General features: G+C 33.4%; 1 pseudogene; it reads right to left on the bottom strand.

The window, feature by feature from the left end:
• Positions 1-4285: 4285 nt before the first annotated feature.
• The window catches only part of LOC149252833 (monooxygenase 2-like), a 34511-nt pseudogene continuing 16764 nt past the window's right edge, over positions 4286-22032 (bottom strand).

Raw genomic sequence — 22032 nt, 5'->3', positions numbered from 1 at the left:
AAAATAATAAGGCAACACACTTATATTTTCTGAAAATGCCTTCACGTCATTTGAACATGTAGGATCCTCAGTTGGAACTTCATTTTAAGACATAGTATGAGTCAAAAAAAATATGTTCTAGATTTCTCCATCCTACAAGAGGGTTTACTCTCTAACATAGAAATTCAAAGCTTCAATCACATTAAATGGTGGAAATTAAATTCATATCTAGTTGTTAAACCACAATTTTAATACCCTTGTATAATTTGAATTGGCTTCCTTGAATTGTAATAATGTATATGAATTCGAATTTACAATTGATTGGAAATTCTGTCTTCATGAAGGTTTTACAAAAGATGAAAAATTGACACAGGTCTTGGCAACATGATATATGCCAATTCTCAATGTATTGGTGACCTACATAATTATCTTCTCCACTATTGGCTTTCACAATTTGAGTTGGATCCATCTCCTGTTGCAGCCCAAGAATTGCAGCAATTGGTATCCAAATTGGTGGTGATATAGTTTGTGAGGAAGCTTCATATCCAATGAATCTAATTCGGGTAATGAACTATTATGATCAACTTCATAACAAGCTAAAGTTGCAGAAAAGTCTCTATCACTAGATGTTTTCTCGGCACTTAATCATTTCTTTGAGGAACACCAAACCACCCATCCTTCTTCCTGTTAAGAATAAAATAATAAATTCCTGTAAGGCAAGTTTTATACCATTTCTCAACCATTTCCAAGAGAGCTACTTACTAAAATAAAATAAAATAAATGTAGTGCGTACCTGAAATAGAAATGTGTGCACTCATAGTATTTATTCATTCTCACTTGCCTTGCCTTGCATGATTCCCACGAGCACTTGCAAATGCAATAGTAGAGTCATTTTATTTTTTTTATAATAAAAACCCCTACTATCTTTATAATAATTAATAATTGAAATAAAAATAAGATTCTGCAAACTTATTAAACTCTTAATATAAAAATGGATCAAAAACAAAACCAATATACTCTTTAATATAAGCATAAATTTTAATGATGACACCATCTCTAATTTTGGTTGGTAGTACTGTTTGTTCCCAATCAAAGCTCAAAAATGTCGTGAATACTAGTGAAAATACTAGGTAAGTTTCAAATCCTTTTAAATGAAAGTACATCACCTATTTTTCTCTGTAGTGGGATGGGAAGTATTTGAAAACTCTTATTAGAAGAGTGAACAAAATCTCTGACTAAAACTTGCAGAATATCAATCAACATTAATACTCAACAACCATATGGGATTTTACCTAAATGAGTCTTTTATAATTATATATTTATTAATTTAAATTTAACTAGCATTTGCACCATATGCTACAAAGGAAACGTTGTAAGTCGGTAGCGCATATGGAAGAAGAACATAAATGAAAAAAATGTGATCTGTTAGGTGATCTAACTATAGCCAAATTTGAATGAAAAAATAAATCTAAATGTTAAATTTAATACAATCAAACAATCTACTCAAACCAAAGGCATGCACAACTTCCTTAGAATAGGATAAGCTTATTGTTATATTTCAGGTTAAAGATACAGTGCTAAAGTTAGATTAGGCAGTTCTGTTTTATTTTTCACGTCTTTTTGAATTCATTTTTTATCAGTTAGATAGAGTGAAGATCCATATATCTAAGCAATATATATATATATATTTTTATGAACCCTATGTGTCACTTATAAAAGAGAGTGCGAGTATCACTTCCCTTCCATGCTTAGCTAGGGATGGAGTTCATCTCTCAGCACAATATAATAAGAGGTATAGAACATGCCGTATAGTGTAAAAATTTATTTCCACATAAAACATGCATTTCTGCATTTTAAGTGTCAACTTGTTGAAAAAAAATAATATAAATTCAAATGTAAACCAGTGCATATGGGTTATTAATATTACCTTTGTTTAGCAAGAGGGGATTAAATTCATTACTAAATTTATTCCCAAGTTTTACTACTTCAAATGGGAGTCAAAAGTTTCGATTTAAGATGCTACCTTAGCTTTGATAAGCGTTCCATCTCCCAGTTTTACTATAGTCAAAGAAGAATCTGTACATTGTTGAATGGAAACAACTTTAGCATTGAATATGATCATTCCTGGAGCCAATTATTTTGCAAGGGTATCCAGAAGCATACTCCTTTGCATGCATCAAACTTCACGATTTCCGTTGATAGACAGGAAAAGTACTTAGTATTAAAAAGCATGCGAAAAAAAGATGACCAAAATAGTTAATGGGATAGAAAGTACATCATGTCATAGTGGCAATGAGGGGGTGTTGAAGCCATCTCCTAGATGCAGAAATGACTAGGAATAGAAATAAAGAATACAAACAGGTACACCCTAGACAAAGAAGCAGCAGGTGAAGCATTAAAGCTAAAACACAGAAGCAGAAACATTAATCTAAAAGAACCAACCAGACTAAAAAGTGATGGATTTGAGACGAGAAGCTTTGGATAACAAAATGGGAAAATAAAGAAAACATCCAATGTAAGTGAGATTTTTTTTTAGAAATAGAAGTTTAAGGTACCCTCTAGATGCGAAATAAAAAGCTACCTGATATCAATCTGGATAGACATATTTCTTCTCCTCTGTTTTATTATGTTGTTTTTGGATACTAGGTTTCATAGGTGTTGTGATTGCAAAGAATGTTAAGAATGTTGTGCCCAATAAGAATTGACTTATATGGTTTTGAATTTCTATTGGTTAAACTTAGGGTTCACACCTTTTAGGAGTCCATATTCTAGCATGGCATGGACTATCTGCCATGGAAGACCCCTCTAATGAGCCCTACGGTCATTGTAATCTTGAAAATATTCAAATGAATATGGACATTGTTCTAACTGTCCACTGGGTGCACCTATATCAACCCCCTGTAAGCGGTAAAACTAAAAACCTATTAATCTAATGCAACGCTGCATGCCTTGAGATAAGTTGTGTGTTGGCCATTGTGGTCTTATTGTTTTGGCGATCAAATCCTGAATGCATGAGGGCAGAAACAATAATATGGTGAGCTTTTACAATTTCTACATCTTTGTTTGCTATGGTCTTGCGTGCTTTCCAAGACATTTATCAGCCAAGAGTTATGATGGCATACTTACCATTTTCCAAAGCTGGTGTATGAGAGTTATTTGATAAATGTTGAAGGGAAGGAAGTCACCTGTGCCTTGTAAATTGGCATACAAGAAGCTAAATTATAGTGGGAAGAGTAGCTAGAGGTAAAGTACAGAGGATCAAATTGAATGATGTAATGACAATACCCCTGTAACTACGAATGCTTCCAACGAAGGGACTCTGCAACACCAAGAACATCGAGAACCCTCCATAGTAGTCTGCATACACAAATGATAGTTTGAATATATCCACTAGTCACTAAATAAATAATGTAACTTATGAATTCATGAGGAAAGTGATAGAATGCAGGGTTTGGAGCATACAAACAAATAAATAATATAATTGAGTAATTCCTAATGAACAGCTAAAGTAGCTTACCTTAAATTGTGAGTCTACTTATAGCTTCTACTCTAAACGCAACGCTGCATACCTTGAGATATGTTGTGTGTTGGCCATTGTGGTCTTATTGTTTTAGCGATCAAATCCTAAATGCATGAGGGCAAAAGCAATAATACGGTGAGCTTTTACAATTTCTACATCTATGTTTGCTATGGTCTTGCATGCTTTCCGAGACATTTATCAGCCAAGAGTTATGTTGGCATACTTACCATTTTCCAAAGTCGGTGTACGAGAGTTGTTTGGTAATAGTTAATGGGATAGAAAGTACATCATGTCATAGTGGCAATGAGGGAGTGCTGAAGCCATCTCCTAGATGCAGAAACAATAATACGTTGAGCTTTTACAATTTCTACATCTATGTTTGCTATGGTCTTGCATGCTTTCTGAGACATTTATCAGCCAAGAGTTATGCTGGCGTACTTACCATTGTCCAAAGCCAGTGTATGAGAGCTGTTTGGTAAATGATGAAGGGAAGGAAGTCACCTATGCCCTATAAATTGGCATACAAGAAGCTAAATTATAGTGGGAAGAGCAGCTGGAGGTAAAGTACAGAGGATCAAATTGAATGATGTAATGACAATACCCCTGTAACTGCAGATGCTTCAGGCGAAGGGACTCTGCAACACTAAGAACATCGAGAGCCCTCCATAGTAGTCTACATACACAAATGATAGTTCGAATATATCGACTAGTCACTAAACAAAGAATGTAACTTATGAATTCATGAGGCAAGTGCTAGAATGCAGGGTTTGGAGCATATAGATAAGCTTACTTTAAATTGTGTGTCTCCTTATAGCTTCTATAACAATGTGTAAAGCCCCTATATCCTTGTTGCACTATTCATGTTATATATGCTCCACTTATCAGCCCAAATTCTCTCCATCTCCTCTCCTCCACATATTTCTTCAGTGTTGCTTCAATTCTTTTGTCTTCTTCTAGACCATTTGTGATTGTCATTGCTTCTTCCAAGCACCTTCCTAGCACCATTGCATCCTCAAGTGTAGAACATCCACCTTGTCCTAAGTCTGGAGTCATAGGATGCATTGCATCCCCTGCAACATAGACATTTCCCTTACATAGTTTTCCGAATAACACTACCCATGGCCACCTCAAGCTGAGTGCATTAATGCTAAAGTGTCTATTTGAGTTTTATTTCTATATCCAGAATCTCCTCTACATAGTCTCGAAGTCTTTCCAATGCATTTTCCAATATACTCTTTGGATCACGTCCAATATCTAAATCTGCAACACATCCAGTTAGGCATGCCTTATATTCTTCTTATTTTCTGTCAAATAGTTCACAGAGCTTGTGACTACTATATGAGGATTATAATATCAAGATAAAAAATTCAAATGCAACACAATTGTTCAAAATTATCTGAAAGGAATATAATAGAAGGTTTCAATAATTTTTGAATAATCTATTTTTAAGATTGATGATTTCCTACACCTACACATGATCCACAGAACAATTATAACAAAGGGTGATATAATATTATACCACAAGGAAGTGAACTCTAGGTTGTGAACCAATAAACATCCTTCTCATTGCATGGAACAAAACCCGCCCTCAAATGTTATCCCCAAAATAGTTGCGCCTTTGGCCCAAACTTATGTCCTTCAGGGTACGTTGCCAATCCCCTAATAGTAGATCTCCTAGAAAGACTAGGGGCTATAAGACCCAGCCATTCAACGACTACGGAATTCCCTCCATCACAACCTATCAGTACCTGTGGGTAGAAACAAATTCCAAATGGTTGAGAGAAACATGATAACATATAAGATAGATTTAATGATCAAACTTGCATTCAACAGACCCCTGTCATTTTTTCTCAAATACAAAAGGACATCTAATACTCGTGTATGAGAGAAACCACCACAGAAATTCCTACCTGATAGAAACCAGCGCATATGGGTTATTAATATTACCTTTGTTTAGCAAGAGGGGATTCAATTCATTACTAAATTTACCCCCAAGTTTTACTACTTCAAGTGGGAGTCAGAATTTTGGATTTAAGATGCTACCTTAGCTTTGATAAGCGTTCCATCTCCCAATTTTACTATAGCTAAAGAAGAATCTGTAGACTGTTGAATGAAAACAATTTTAGCATTGAATCTGATCATTCCTCGAGCCAATTCTTTTGCAAGGGTATCCAGAATCACACTCCTTTGTACGCATCGAACTTCATCATTTCCACTGATAGACTGGAAAAGTACTTAGTATTACAAAGCATGTGAAAAAAAGATGACCAAAATAGTTAATGGGATAGAAAGTACATCATGTCATAGTGGCAACGAGGGATTGCTGAAGCTATCTCCTAGATGCAGAAGTGACCATGAGTAGAAATAGAGAATAAAAATATGTATACCCTAGACAAAGAAGCAGTAGGTGAAGCATTTAATTTGAAACAGAGAAGCAGAAGCATTAATATGAAAGAACCAACCAGACTAAAAAGTGAGGGATTTGAGGCGAGAAGCATTTGATAACAAAATGGGAAAATAAAGAAAACATCTAATGTAAGTGAGATTTTTTTTAAAAATAGAAGTTTAAGGTACCCTCTAGATGCGAAATAAAAAGCTACCTGATATCAATCTGGATAGCCATATTTTTTCTCCTCTGTTTTATTATGCTATTTTTGGATACCAAGCTTCATAGGTGCTGTGATTGCAAATAATGTTAAGAATGTTGTGCCGAATAAGAAATGGCTTATATGATTTTGAATTTCTATTGGTTAAAATCAGGGTTCACACCTTTTAGGAGTCCATATTCTAGCATGGCATGGACTATCTGCCATAGAAGACCCCTCTAGTGAGCCCTACGGTCATTGTAATATTGAAAATATTCAAATGAATATGGACATTTTTCTAACTGTCCACTGGGTGCACCTATATCAACCCCCTGTAAATGGTAAAACTAAAAACTAAAAACCTATGGAGGCTTAGAACACATCCTCTAGTAACAAGGTTTGGAAATGCTGGTAGCCTTACATTTATAGCAAGACATCGATCATCCTCCCTTAAAAATCTTGATAAAACAATAGGACAGGCATTTGTATGAAGAGACTCGAGCATTAGAAAAATACTGACACGAAATAGATGAGTGCATGTGTTGTGCATGCTCCATCTCAGAAACAGAACGAATGTGTAACAACTGTATATACCTATTACCCAGTTGGATGTGAAAAATGGTGTATATATAGAGCGTATACATGAATTAGAATTGTAGCAGAATAAAAAATGCATGGAAATGCTGGCAACCTTAGATTTCTAGCAAAATCAAAGATATGAATATATACAATTTCACGAATTAGACTTGTAGCACCTCAAAAATGTTTGGAAATGCTGGCAGTCTAGGATTAATAGAAAAAAACATTGACCATCATCGCTTGCGAGCCTCAATAAAGCAACAGAGCTGGCATTTGTATGAAGAGACTTTGACATTCGCTAAAGAATAACTGAAAATAGATGCGTGTGTTTTTTATGCTCCAACTCCTAAACAAAAGGGATGACCAGTAGCCCTGTTCCGTGTTGGATGTAAACAATGGTGGATGTACAACATGTATACAGGAATTGCGGCAAAACATTAAAATAGGATATAAAGACACCCTGGGCATACATCCACTCAGCGCAAGATAAAATGGACGGAAGTATACACATTAAGTATATGTTGAATTACAATAGAGATGAAAGAATCCTTTCATTCAGAGATGGATGAGGAAAGCGTGATTCTCCTCTGTTTCTTGGACCTTCAGCACTAGGTGGAATATGTATCTTTGCTGGACCACCAGCACTAGGTGGAGTCATGTTTGAATACAGTGAAACAAGTGTCTTCGCTTCAACTAAATGTGTAACAGGCCTACCAGTTGATCCTTGGCAGATTATAGTTGACTCAACCTACAATTGGGTGAATTACCTAAACGATCAAAACAAAAAAATTATGTTTGTATATGAGATAAAAATCCAAGAATATTTCAAGGACATATAGGAAAGCAACCAAATAATAACCAGACAAAGCATAAGAAATTGATAAATGAAAACAGAGCAGGCTAACTGGAAACATTGTAAGACATTGACATGTAAAAGCAGATCCAAATAAAAAGCAGGTACATGAGCCAAAGGTTTACTTTTTCATTTCAATCCAGAATAATAAAAACCATTTGCAAAACTGCTACGACAGAAAATAATTTTTGAACTGAATTGGACAGAAAAAACACATCTAAGGATGACACATGCATTTTTCAGCAGATTTGCAGCAACCTCATCTCAACCATATATTAACAGCCAAGTTGGACACTAAATTGGTGTCTGATCCCCCCTTGTTTGTGAGACAATGGATCTCATCCACATAGAAATTTGACTGCTAAAGTCTACCATACGTGTTAGGGAACCTATCTAATTTTTTCACATTGACAAATCAACCAAATCTAAATCTGAATCTACTGAAAGCTTCAAAATATGTATCATAAAAGTATCCTAGGGTTTATTGTCCGTTATCCAAAACTTCTTCAGAATATCAATTGCTTACTTACCCGTGTTCGAGGACCAACTCACCTCAACTTAGCCAAACCTCTAAGACCAAGAAATAACACATGAGGTTGATGTCCTTCATGTCAAATTCACTTGCCAGTTTCTTATTGCACCATGGGATAGAGTTTTTTAAACTAACTATTAGGACCAGGTAATCTACATACAACACAAATATAAGCATATCAAATTTATCATAATCAAACAAGTAATAAAATTTAGGACCTGCAACGGTCTTAGTGATGCCCATGATCTTTAAGTACTCATAAATCCATGAGTACCAAGCACATGAGGCTACCTTAGACCAGAAAGGGACTACTTCAACTTGCACACATGGGTATCCCATCCTAACAAAGATATTATATTTGAACCCAAGCTGAAACAAAACCATGAATCACTCTTCCCGCCACCTGCATCTTTGGCCCTGTCAAAATCCACTGAAGCATGCAGCAGCTCAAAGCACTGTGCCAGTGTGCCCTTTAAGTACCTCGCATACCTCAGAGCATGGAGAATATTTGCAGCAACCTCATCTCAACCATATATTAGTAGCCAAGCTGGACACTAAATTGATGTCTGAGCCCCCCTTGTTTGTGAGACAAGGGATCTCGTGCACACATCAATTTGACTGCTAAATTCTACCAGACATGTTAGGGAACCTATATTCTTTTTTTACGCTGACAAATCAACCAAATCTTAATCTTAATCTACTGATAACTTCAAAATATGTATCATAAAAGTAGCCCATGGTTTGTTGTCCATTATCCAAAACTTCTTCAGAATCTCAATTGCTTACTTACCCCTATTCGAGGACCACCTCACCTCAACTTAGCCAAACCTCGAAGACCAAGAAATAACACATGAGGTGTATGTCCTTCATGTCAACTTCACTTGCCAGTTTCTTCTTGCACCATGGGATAGAGAATTTTTTAACTAACTTTTAGGACCAAGTCATCTACATACAACAAAAATATAATCATATCAAATTGATCATAATCAAAAAAATAATACAAGTTAGGACCTGCAACAGTCTTAGTGATGCCCATAATATGTAAGTACTCATAAAAAAAACAAAGTATCTTCAAAATTTGTTTTGTTGCACACATAATTAGTTTATGTTTGGACCCTCACAACCTAGTGCGCTCCTTAGAAGCTAGAGTGATGCACGTTCAAGTTATTAAAATTTAATACATATCAATCCTTTATGTCCTCTTTTTGTGAGGCGCTACATTAATTGTGGGTGTGGAATGCTCATCACAGTGAACACCCTCCTCATTATTTCTTTCTCCCATTCGTTGAAATTCAATAATGGTTTCCTGCCAAGGTTCAGTAATGACTATTGGATGATTTTGTGCAACAAGCAAATCATCATGTGCTTGTATCTCCTCCCCATGCTCACTTACAGATGTTTCACCTGATTCCTATACACAACACACTTTAACTTGTTATAATAACATTAAAAACTCCAATTGATTTTTTTCAGTATTCATATAATATTATAAACAACTAACCACAGATCCATAACCAGTAATTAATTTTTCCCCTCAATTTATCATGTGTTGGCGAAGACCTTGGGAACCATGTAATAAAGCATATTTTAGGTTTTCCTCTGAAGCTTCCTTTTGAAACTGGTGAACCTACATTAAGAAAGATAATCATATCTATAAGGTAATATAACTAATAAGATACAATTAACTCAAGGTGACCATGGTTACTTTGCCTAAAATAGAAAATATAATAGATGGAAATATCACTTACCATACCACCACAAATATTATTATATCCACCAGAGCCTAATTTGTGAGATCAAAATTCTGACACCCTAGCTTGGGTTACTTTTCTTGTATCTCGTAAGCGTATCTTAGCTCCTCCTTGTGCATATGGCATATAGTTTGGAATTCTGAGGACTTTCCTCTTAAACTTGGCATCTTTCATAAGTTCATCCCACGTCACTTCGTCTGTGATCCAAGCTAGACGTGGATACATCAAGCTTTTTGTCAACTTTGTCCTTAAACTGGACCTCCTTGAGTGCATGTATTTACTTGCAATCTGTAGAATAAGTTCCTTATCAAATCCAGGATTACCAAATGCTATTATTACATCTTTAAATAGTTCCTCTTTTTTGGCATTGGCTTGTTTCCTCCAATCCATTTGGATGGTATTTCCAAATAATTGTTCTGCACGACAAAAAACAAAGTGATAAAATTTCAGCCCTGTTTCATCCTTCAAGACATTTCCTTCTGAAGTGAGCAAGATTGTAACTTCTTGCATTCCTTTTGTGGTAACCGATGATATTGTTGTAGTCTTGGGGATTGAGGGAGGTTCTCTTATAGATACATTAGGCACTGTGTCACTTACTTCCTGCATTTACAATGAAATTGTGGAACTATTAAGAACCCAACCAAAATATGAAACTATTTTTCATTTCTAAAATAATGATCCTAAACATAACAAATGAGATTATAAAAAAATAAGATAATTTTACCTATTGATCTCTTGCAAGAGCTACACTCCAACAATTACATTTCCCATAACTGAATTTGTTCAATTATTTCTTGTCTGACTTGAAAATTTGCAGGAATATCTGGTAGGAGCCTTAACATTCTTGTTTGTGAGTCTATAAGACTCCTCAAAGAAACTTGTCTTGGTCTTGGTGGGAAAATGCTGACTAGACCCACATTTGATGTAAAGGTCATGCTATGGGGTTTTGGTCTAGGTGTAGATGGCATAACATGACCCTCTATACCAATAGATTGTTTAAAGTGCATGTTATGGGGTTCTGGTCTAGGTGTAGATGGCATTACATAATCCTCTATACCAACACATTGTATACTTGTTGGAGTCCCCCTAGAAACATCCTACAAGGCACAAATATAAATAATAAGATGGAATAACAAATGTATAATTTTGAAATATGTAACTAGGTTCGGTCTTCATAATGACATATCTAATCACAATTCTATGTAATTTATGTAAAAAAAGGAAAAAGAAGATTATTTTTGTTATGACTGAGGCATGGATTTCATGAACACATGAAGAAGCAAGTCCCATTATAGAATGAAAATATCTCGGAAGGCTCATTAAAAGAAGGTCATGAAGGTGCCAAATGATCAATGAAATGTATAGTAAAGTTGCAAATAATCATGGCAACCAAAATACTAATCAGTACAGATAGGTGTCCGTGAGGTATGTATAATAATTTTCTTTTAAAGGGTCCATCATAAGATGTAGTAGGGTTGAATTTATGGGTTTATATTTTAAGAAATACCCTAGTATTTAGAAACCTTAATATTAAGGTATTTGTTCCCTATGATTTGATTTCTAGGGCATGGGATAAACTCTAGAATGACATAAAGGGAAAAGAGTGTGATCTAAGGTTTGAATTTAAGAAACCCTAAAAAGGCCTCTTGATTACATGAAAACCCTAGAAAAGTAGCTTGACATCATTTTTGAGAAGAATCCTTGGTGAAAATCACATAGAGATAATTTTGTCGATGCATTTCGAACCAATCCGTGTGGTTCATCGTCAGGACAATTTGAATGAGCAGATCTTGCTATGCATTATAAATAGATTGGGCAGAATATCCAGGTAACGGCTAGAATCATGACAGCTCGATTTGACTGGGAAATGGATAGTTAGACCAATTTTTTTTCTTTTTTCTTTTATTTTTTTATTATTTTATTTTTTATTTTTATTTTTCAAATCAGTTAATTTGGTTATTAATTTTCTTATTAAAATAAACATAAATTGATAATTTTATAAATATACATTAAAATAAGTGAGTTAATATACTACAATAATAAAATAATAGAGTAATTAAAATTATATAATAGTTAACTATATTTTAAATAAATATAAGTTAATTATATTTTAAATAAAATATTAGTTAAAGGAAGATTTAAATCTTAAAATAAATTAATTATAAATCAACGAGGTTATATAAATATTAGTTAGTTGTATAAGTTAAAAATAGAATATTCTATAAATAGTTAATTCTATTTTAAAATATAAGATAAAAGGACATATAAATAAATAAATAAGTTTCATATTCATAGTCAAAGAGTATCCTGATAAAAATACTAGAGAATTACAATATTACTTAATACTTTTAAATTAAAAAAAAAAAAAAAAAATATAATAATAATAATAATAATAATAATAAAATAATAATAATAATAATAATAATAATAAATAAAATAAAAATATGATAAATAAATAAATAAGAATATTAATTTAAATTTAAGAATCAAAGAGCTTTAAAAAAAAACAAATAAATAAATAAATAAATAGATAAAAATATTAATTTTAATTTAAGAATCAAAGAGCTTGAAAATAATAATAATAATAATAATAATGATTTTAATTTAAGAATCAAAGAGCTTGGCAAAAAAAATAAAATAAAAATAATAATAATAATAATAAATAAATAAATAAATAAATAAAAATATTAATTTTAATTTAAGAATCAAAGAGCTTGAATATAACAAAAAAAAAAGAGAGAGAGGGAGAAAACTATTAGGAGGAGAGGGCTGGGACCCAGCAACTACTGATCTTCCAGTTATCCTCTCTATTGAGATTGTTCGGCCCTTTTTCAATCTCAAGGGCTTCCCTAAATTTCTGGTGATGAAATTGCCACTCTAGCAATCACACTAGCTTCTTCAATGCAGAAATGGTGATTGGTTTTCTCCACATGCTCTGCTAAAGCGGAAGACTTGGTTCTCATATTTTTGAGGTCTGCTACGTGCTCACTAATCCTTTGGTTAATGGAGCGACCAGTCTCACCGATATAGGGGGTCCCACATGAACAAGGAATAATATAAACACCTTTCATGTCCTTGGGATCGATAGGATCCTTCACAGATCTGAGGGACTTATGAATGGTGTTAAGAGGTCTAAAGGTTGCAGGGACATTGTGCTTCTTAAGAATCCTTGCAATCCTATTCGTGGTCCCTTGAGCATACGGAAGATGGACCCCAGGAATCCGTTCCTTAGGTTCTCTTCTCGATAACAAATTCTTAGTTTCTTTGAGGAAATCCTTTTGTCCCAAATTTCTGCTATAACCGTTTTCAACAAAGACATTAAGGAGATGGGACTTCTCCTCCTCGAAGCTCCTTTCATCAAAGATCCTCAAGGCATGAATCGCCAGGGTGTTAAGAACCCCCACCTTCTGGGCAGGGAAATGGTGGGAACTAGCATGAAGATACTGCTCCGTATGAGTTTTCTTGCGAAACACTCGGTGGGAGAGGGAACCATCCTTATTCTTAGAGATAAGAATATCAAGGAACGGGATGCAACCATCGACTTCTTGTTCCTTAGTGAACTTTATTGCCGAGGATTGATTATTGAGATGATTGAAGAAGAGATCTAACTCATCTTGGCCATGAGACCAGATGACATTAGTGTCATCCACATATCTCTTCCAAAGCTTGGGTAGGAGACGGGCTGAGTTCAGAGCCTTAGATTCAAAATCCTCCATAAAACGATTTGCAACAACAGGGGATAGGGGTGAGCCCATGAAAACGCCACAGCTTTGCTCAAAGAACTCTCCTTCAAAACTGAAAATGGCTGAAGTGAGGCAGATCTTAACTAACCGAGTGGTATCAGGATCAGTTAGACAGTTGATCACTTCCATGGCCTCATTTATAGGGATGCAAGTGTAGAGTGAGACAACATCAAAACTGACAAGAATGTCTCTAGAGTCCAGCTTGATGTCCTTGAGCTCCTCAATAAAGGAAGCTGAGTCTTTAACGAAGGACCCTGTATGACCAACTAAGGGTTTAAGCTTCAAGGTAAGGAACTAAGCAAGAAGATAGGTTGGACCTCCAATGGTGTTGACAATGGGCCTAAGGGGATCTCCTTCCTTATGAATTTTAGGGAGCCCATAGATTCTAGGGGTGATCGGATTGCTCTCAATGAGTTTATGGTGCAAGGGACTCACTAAGTTACTTGATTTAATGGCAAGGGCCACAATCCTGGAGATCTTCTTCAACGGGTTTTTGGAAATCTTCTTATAACTACCACTGTTATGAAGATGATCTAGCATTTTATTGCGGTAGTCTTCCCTATTAAGAATAACAACAGCCCCACCTTTGTCAGCTTTCAGAAAAACAATGTCTCTGTTCTGGTTTAAGGATTTTAGTACTTCAAATAGTATTGTATGTACAAGAAGAAAAAACGGATGGGGTGATCCATTTGAAGGCATGATGTATCTCTTCATAACACCTCATAAATCAAGGAGTCGTTGTGCAAAACTTTATTAAATATATGCCCTAGATCTCTCAACAAATAACATAATCAAACTCACACAAATAAATGGTTGAATCTTACATTTTGCATAACATTAAATGTATATGGGGGCATTAATGATCCCTGCATGCCAACATTGGTTGTATTGAGGGGCATAAATGAATCCTGCATGCCAACAAAATGCACGCTTAGTAAAAACACAAATATTAATAAATATATATAGTAAAATAAGTTAACTAAATGCACAAAAATATTGATCAAGTTTCACCACTATCATTACCTTAGATGTATTATAAGGTGTTATAGGGGTTGGAATGACTTTAGCAATTGCCTGCATTACACAAACTTAAATTAGCATAATATAATAAATATTATAAGATAATTGAACATATAAAAGACAATATTCAAACTTACCTCATGCATCATCATAGCAACGTCTTGCCCTCGTGCATTTGTTAACATTTCCATAAAAATAGTGAATATCATTGAATCCCCCATTGTAGCATCGGTAACACCCATGGGTACATTCTTAAAAAAACACATAATAACATAAAAATAAGAAAACCTTGATAAAAAAACCGATAAGGAAATAGAATCGGTAACACCAAATATATAAGTCTTTCAAGTAAAACCTTAAACATTCAAATTACTTGATGTTCATTACAATTAAAAACTCAATACTTAACTTGTAAAGAAAAATTATATTGCAGTGAATCCTTACAACCATCTTAAAGGAAACATAGTGATCGAAAAATGTTATCCTCACAAGTCAAACATTAAACATTCAAATTACTTAATGTTCATTACAATTAAAAACTCATATGTCTAACTTGTAAAGAAAAATTATATTGTAGTGAATCCTTAAAACTATCTTAAATTATACATAGTGATCATAAAATGTCATCCTCGGATGGAATCTCCTCATCTGATGGCATATATACCCCATCATTAATAGACCCTAAATCCACAATTAAATTAATACCATCATTTTCATAGTCTTCATCACCTTCAACTACAGGTAAATTAAAATCAATGAATTCATCATATTCATGGATTTGATGCCCATGTGGTTTCTCATGTCCTTCAGAAACTTCAATAAACTCGTCTTGTTCTTCATCTTGGTGATATGCATCATTGACAATAAATTCTTCATCATATCCATCTTGGCCATCTATGTCTTAAGGGAGAACTTCTGCATCTTCAAGTAAATCATGGTCCTCTACATCTTGAACAAATGTTACTCTTCATCCTCTTGGATCATAATCAATCACAAATGACCAACCAGGTTGTTCTAAATTTGGAATGAGAAAATTTTGGTCACATTGACATGGAAACACATAAGGTTCAGAAGTGGCTTAAAACCTAGATGTATTAATCACGTGGAATCCATTATTATGGAGCAAGATAGTTTTTTCTTCTCCCACTTCAATAAGCTTGTACCATTCAACAAGAAAAATAACTTTCTTGAAAGACATAAAATCAAGCTCGATAATGTCCTCCAACACTCCATAGTAGTGAAGTGTTCTTGTGATTGGTTGTTTATCATTTGCATGTGAATGAAATTCCACCTCAAATGATGTTGAAACTTCACAATCATAAGTTTTTCTCTTTTCATCAACTTTTCTGATGTGAAAATGATGACCAAAATTCCAAATTCCTTTGTAATATCTTACCTAAATTCATATAAATATCAACTAATTAGATTCAAGGATATGAAATCTAACAAAAAATTATTAAATATATGCAATATATTAATATATATCACCTCCCCATTTATGGATCCTTTAATGAAATTCAATTGTTGTTGTGTTACTCTATTATTCCCTTTTGTTGCCTCCTATTCAATATTGGCCTTTAGCCAATCTCATGAGCATCTCTCTGGCCACTTTCTTTTATGGCTTGCAGGCAATCCTCGAGTAGTGTTTTCACCATGTCTATTATATATATCGGCCCATGCATTTTCATCTTCTAATTTCTTTTTTTCAGCGTACTTCTCCACCCATTCCAACATAAAGTCATAAGTGTATGCAACATACAAATGTAATTCCTCCCACTCCTTCGCATCTACAATGAATTTTTTTTCGTTCAATGAAATAATAATTATTTAGAGCCATGTAATATAAAACTTAAGATAAAAATAGCTCCTAACATTTTTTAATACTTTTTATCCTCTTTGAAGTCCCTTCTCCCTCTAATTTTTCTCCTTCAAATGATTGAGATTGGTTATAATTCCATAATCTCGGAGCTTCAAGATGCAATTGAGCTAAGTACTCACTCAAATGAACCATGGCCTGGAAAACCATGTACCCCTCAACTATGGACCCTTCTTGTCAAGCCTTTTGCCTCAACAATTGTTTCAAGACCTTCATATATCTCTCCACGAGCCACATTGTTCGAATATGAATATGACCACACTGTTCAATCTCTTCTACTAGGTGTACAAGGTAGTGCTCTTGAGAATTAAAGAAGCTTGGAGGGAAGCACATTTTAATATCACACATCAAAAGTGAAACATTCCTCTTCCAATACTTCAAGTCATCCTGATGTATCTCTTTAGATGAGACCCACCTACAAGTATTACGATAAAGACTTGTTATTTTTTGTAAACTAAAAGTAGAAACTCATATAAAGGCATAACCAATGTTGCACTTCAAATGATAAGAGTAATGGAAGAGTATGCATGATGGATTGAAAAATACCTCAGATATTTAAATAATTTGTAAATAGTCAAAGTGACATTATGGCCAAATGTACTTGGTATTGCTGCACGCAGCACATACTGCATGACCATTAACAAATAACCATGTTCAAATATGCATGAACTAATCTAAAGAAATGTAGTTTCATGAAGGAAGAGTTGATTTACTTTGGATTTTTAGTTTTTAAAGAAGGATTGAAAATGGATCTAGAGAAAGTCCAAGAAATTTGGAACTGACCTATTCCCGAAAATATATTTGAGGTAAGAAGCTTTTATGGTCTTGCAAGTTTTTACAGAAATTTTATCAGAGGTTTTAGTCAGATTTGTGCACCAATTCTTTAAACAATTAAGGAGACTAATCAGTCGTTCAAGTGGAAAAAAGAAATGGATAGGAACTTTAAATTGTTGAAGAGAAAAATCACAGAGGAATCGATTTTAGCTTTTCCTAATTTTGAAAAGGTATATCAAGTTGAAGTAGATACTAGGGGAGTTGTAGTTGGCATAGTTCTGAGTCAAGAAAAAAAATAATAGCGTAGTTCAGTGAGAAATTGAATGAAGCGAAGAAGTATTCTTCTTACGACAAAGAGTTTTACACTATTGTGCAAGCCTTGAAAAAATGGAGACAATATTTGTTTCCAAAGAAATTCATATTGTATTCAGACAATCGTGCATTGTAGTTCATAAATAACCAGCCGAAATTGAACCAGAAACATGCCAAGTGGGTAGAGTTTTTGTAGAGCTTTCCTTTTGTGATAAAGCACACAAGTGGTAAGTTGAATAAAGTCGCTGATGCATTGAGCAGGGTAGGTTTTATTGTGCAAGAATTCAAAGTTGGTGTTGTAGGATTTGAAGAAATGATTGAAATGTACAAAGATGATGCAGATTTCAAAGATGCCTATACAACAGTTCAAAATCCAATAGTGCATAACAGAAGTCAATGGTTAGATTATCTCATCCAAGGAGGCTTATTGTTTAAAGGCAACAAGTTGTGTACACCCAAATGTTCTATTAGGGAAAACATAATAAAGGGAAAACATAGTGGAGGATTATCTAGTCACTTTGGGCAAGATAAAATCTGATTGTGTGTATGATTATATATTGATGTTACTTGCGATTATATGTCAGATCTATGCAATCCATCATTTGCCTTTGTTTCTTTGTATTCGAGTTGGAGTTGAATATTTCTCTATTTTCGTGTGATACGATATAAAAGAAAAAGTTAATAGAAATCACAACCTTCTGTATTATTAACAGTGTTGAGCGCTTAAGATCTCAACCGTTGATGCAAGTTCGAACCAACAGTGTGAAACCCCGCCGACCGTTGGATTATCCATTATTACATCGCAATGTTTGTTTACAAGGGAGCAGACTTCAGGCCTTGAGGAATTTCGATGTGCGATCTTCGAAATATCGCATTGCAACAAAGCATTGGTGTCTGGTAGGAGCTCTGGTTGTGAAACCTTGCGACGTGCGAATGCGATCCATCGCATCGCCATATATCAGCCAGAAAGGAAGTGGGTATGAAGCACTGGTAACCTGCAATATGCGATGAGCAGTGAGGCCATTGAATATATCACATCGCAGCATTATATATGTGTGTGCTGAGACCTAGGTGCTTCCCCATAGCGATATCCGAATTGCGATATCAGTGGTGGACCGTCGGATCAAGGTGTGTGATCTATGGCGTACCACCAAGTGACTGTTAAATAAAGGAAAGATTTGTTGTCGGGCTTTTATAAAGGAAATCAAAGTAGCGCTGCAGAAGGTTGGACTGTAAAGGGAAAAGCTAACGCGGGGCCGATTGTTGAGATTTCTCAAACAATTGATTGTTGAGATTATTTTTTGAATATAAACATTAAAAATATTATATAAAAATATATTACTTAATATAAAACTACTTTTATTAAAAAATAATTAAAATAAATAATATATTTATTAAAATTTGATATGAAAATTTAAAATAAAAAACTATATTTATTAAAAACTACTTTTATTAAAAAATAATTAAAATAAATAATATATTTATTAAAATTTGATATGAAAATTTAAAATAGAAAACTATATTTATTAAAAACTAAATGTAAAAAATAATATTATTCTTAAATGTCAAATTTATCTTTCTTATTAAAAATTTAAAGTAAATTTTTTTTAACAAAAAAAATTAAAACTAACAATATGTTTACTAAAAAACATGTTTTATCTATATATATATATATATAAATTCGAGTTGATTTTAAATCAAGCAAATTTATTTGAAATTTAGTAAAAACAAGAGTGAAGGGCCCAGACAAACCTTGAAGAGGGAAAACATAGTGATTAAGAGGAAAAGTCATTTAACATATTAAAATTTATTATTAAAACCAATTATATATATTAAATTTAATACTAATATCTAATATTTTATTGAGAATATTATATTATATATTATCTTAACAATATTAAAACTTAATCTTATATAAATTATGTTAATATTGATAACCTAAAATCTAAAAATACTATTATAACTTAAAACTATTAATTCTGGTTATAAAACCATGTTAATGTTTTCACAGTTCATTGACACTACAATTAATGAACAGTCAAGACCAATAAATAACCCACACATTGAATAACTAACACTTTTAAATATGTAACTCACAACAATGTGTAGGCAAGTTTCAATAATATAAACGTTTTAATATTTTTTTTAATTTTATTTCTCGAATCTTCATACTTGTTGAGAAATAACTTGTGAAGTAACTATTTCACTGTGCTTTGTAAAAAGTTAATTTAAGTAACTTTGAAACATATGATTTAGATATGCAAGAAAGTTAATTGTATGAATTCCATCTATTGATCTAGTGGAATTACAAGAATATACTGGCATCTTTTAAGTTGATACCATTAGATAAAAAAGAAATTAAGAAAAAGATTAAAATAGTCAATTCCAAAAAGGGAAATGTACATAGTACTAATTTAGTGACCAAAACTACCGAGTTACAAAATCAATGGATTAAGCTGAAACCAAAGTTGCATTGCTTAGTGATTAGACCTCTGTGTGATCTGTATTTCTAAGAGTTCAGATATTTTCTAGAATAGTCTAAGGCAAGTCTGTTGATAGCTTTGGAGAAATACAGTGTTATTTATGTTTTATCAAGTTAAAACAAACACCGAAAATATCGAGGATTTATTACAACTACAATCATTTACCTAAAAAGATTTATAATGTCCTCATCGTGTTCATTGTTGAAAATAAATAAAAATTTTCAATATTTATATTAAATATTATATAGATTAAATATATATAAAAATTAAAAAAACACTTTTAATTAAGTTATAAATATTTCAATGTAGAAAATAGAAAAATTATTGAGATATTTATATTAACACTAATATATATATATATATATATATATATATAATTATAATTATATATAATTAATAATGTATGTTATTGTTTATCTTCTTAAAATATGTTAATTATAAATGCAAAAATGTAATTAAAGTAAAAATAATTTGAAAATGTGTCACTCATTCAATTTTTAATATAAAATATTAATAATAAACAATTATCTAAAAGTATAATTTAAACAATCAAAAATTACACATGGTCTATGTATGGAAAAGAAAGAAAATCAAAATAGGATATTAAAGATTTATCAATCACTGAAAAAAAATTGCAAAAAATAAGATTTGATTTCCAAACTTTAGTAAATCAATAATTAAGATGAATCTGTACACATAACTAGTAAATTTATTTCGTATACCATAAACTTGGTGGAGCTTCAAAAAATTTAGATTAAAAAAATTGACTTCTATACCATAAATTTGGTCAGCTCCAAAGAATTTAGATTAAAAAAAGTTAAATTTAACTTGATCGTAGGCATATACATCAATGGTCCCATGGACGCGCATATACATCAATGGTCCCATGGACGCTGGACCCATTTATAGCACAGCTTTGCACAAAATTCCAGTAAGACAATGAAGTTAATAAAGAAAAAATACACGTGGAGATTCTTCGTCTTACGTGGAGATACTTAGTCTTACGTGACTGTGCGTAAGCGTACGCCACTGGCATATCTTAACGTGCACAAGAAAAGCACAAATTCCAAAATAGTGTCCCACTCGATCGTTAACGCACTTTTTGCATCTTTCTTTTCGACCCTCTGCATATACGAAATGCGGATCAAATTCTCGAAAATCCCTCTTTTCTGCACTTCACAAAAATACATCGCATTCATTAATCTGAACTTTAAAACATATTATGGGTGAGAGTGGAATAAGGAAAAGACTAAATAGCTGCTGCTAGGCAAATTGGGAGGCGTTGGAAATATTTCTTCAAAAAACTTCTGCGAACATTGCACATTTACAATATTTTAGAGGACCAATTTCTCAATTTAGTTTTAAATTACCTTTTAAAAAATCTTTTTGTAAGAATGTGTTGGAAGTGTTGTTATCGTATGTTTGGATATATGTATGTTTTAATTTACATAGTCAGCTGTCGTCAAATTTGAACACCAACCAAACATCGATATTGAAGCTTAGTCGGCCCTCTAGGGATTTCAACATAAATCCACAACCCTCCCAAAACACAACTAAAACCTCTCGTTCTAAATCTTTTATTGGATACCTTCCTTTATGTCCCTTCGAATATCTTCTACAAAGTGAAATTGTAGGTTACCTAGATATTGGGCAGATGAAACACATGCCTCGTTAGGAATCCGCCCATGCCGTTTCAAACTGTCCAAACTGTAAAAGGAAATGAAGGAAATCTTTGGGCCTCTGCGCCGGAACTCATCTGAAAATATTATGATTATTTTTCCCTATAATCTCTTTATTTAACTCTGCCGACCTCTGCAACACTATGCATCTTCATATTAGACTGACTGAGAGATTCTGAGTTGCTGCCTACCAGAAGTCAGCATTCGGTAGGAATTCATCGCCGACCTCCACGTTACATTTATCGGCATGTGACGCAGTTTTAGGTGTTTATAAATTCCGCCATCTTCACCTCAGCATTCATCCAACTCGACTAGTGTTGCGCTACTGCAAACTCATAGCTCATAT

The sequence above is a fragment of the Pinus tabuliformis genome, chromosome 7, assembly GCF_031772625.1.
Source record: "Pinus tabuliformis cultivar Carrire ecotype Pingquan chromosome 7, CPIR1, whole genome shotgun sequence".
Lineage (NCBI taxonomy): Eukaryota > Viridiplantae > Streptophyta > Pinopsida > Pinales > Pinaceae > Pinus > Pinus tabuliformis.
This window is presented reverse-complemented; position numbering and strand designations above follow the sequence as displayed.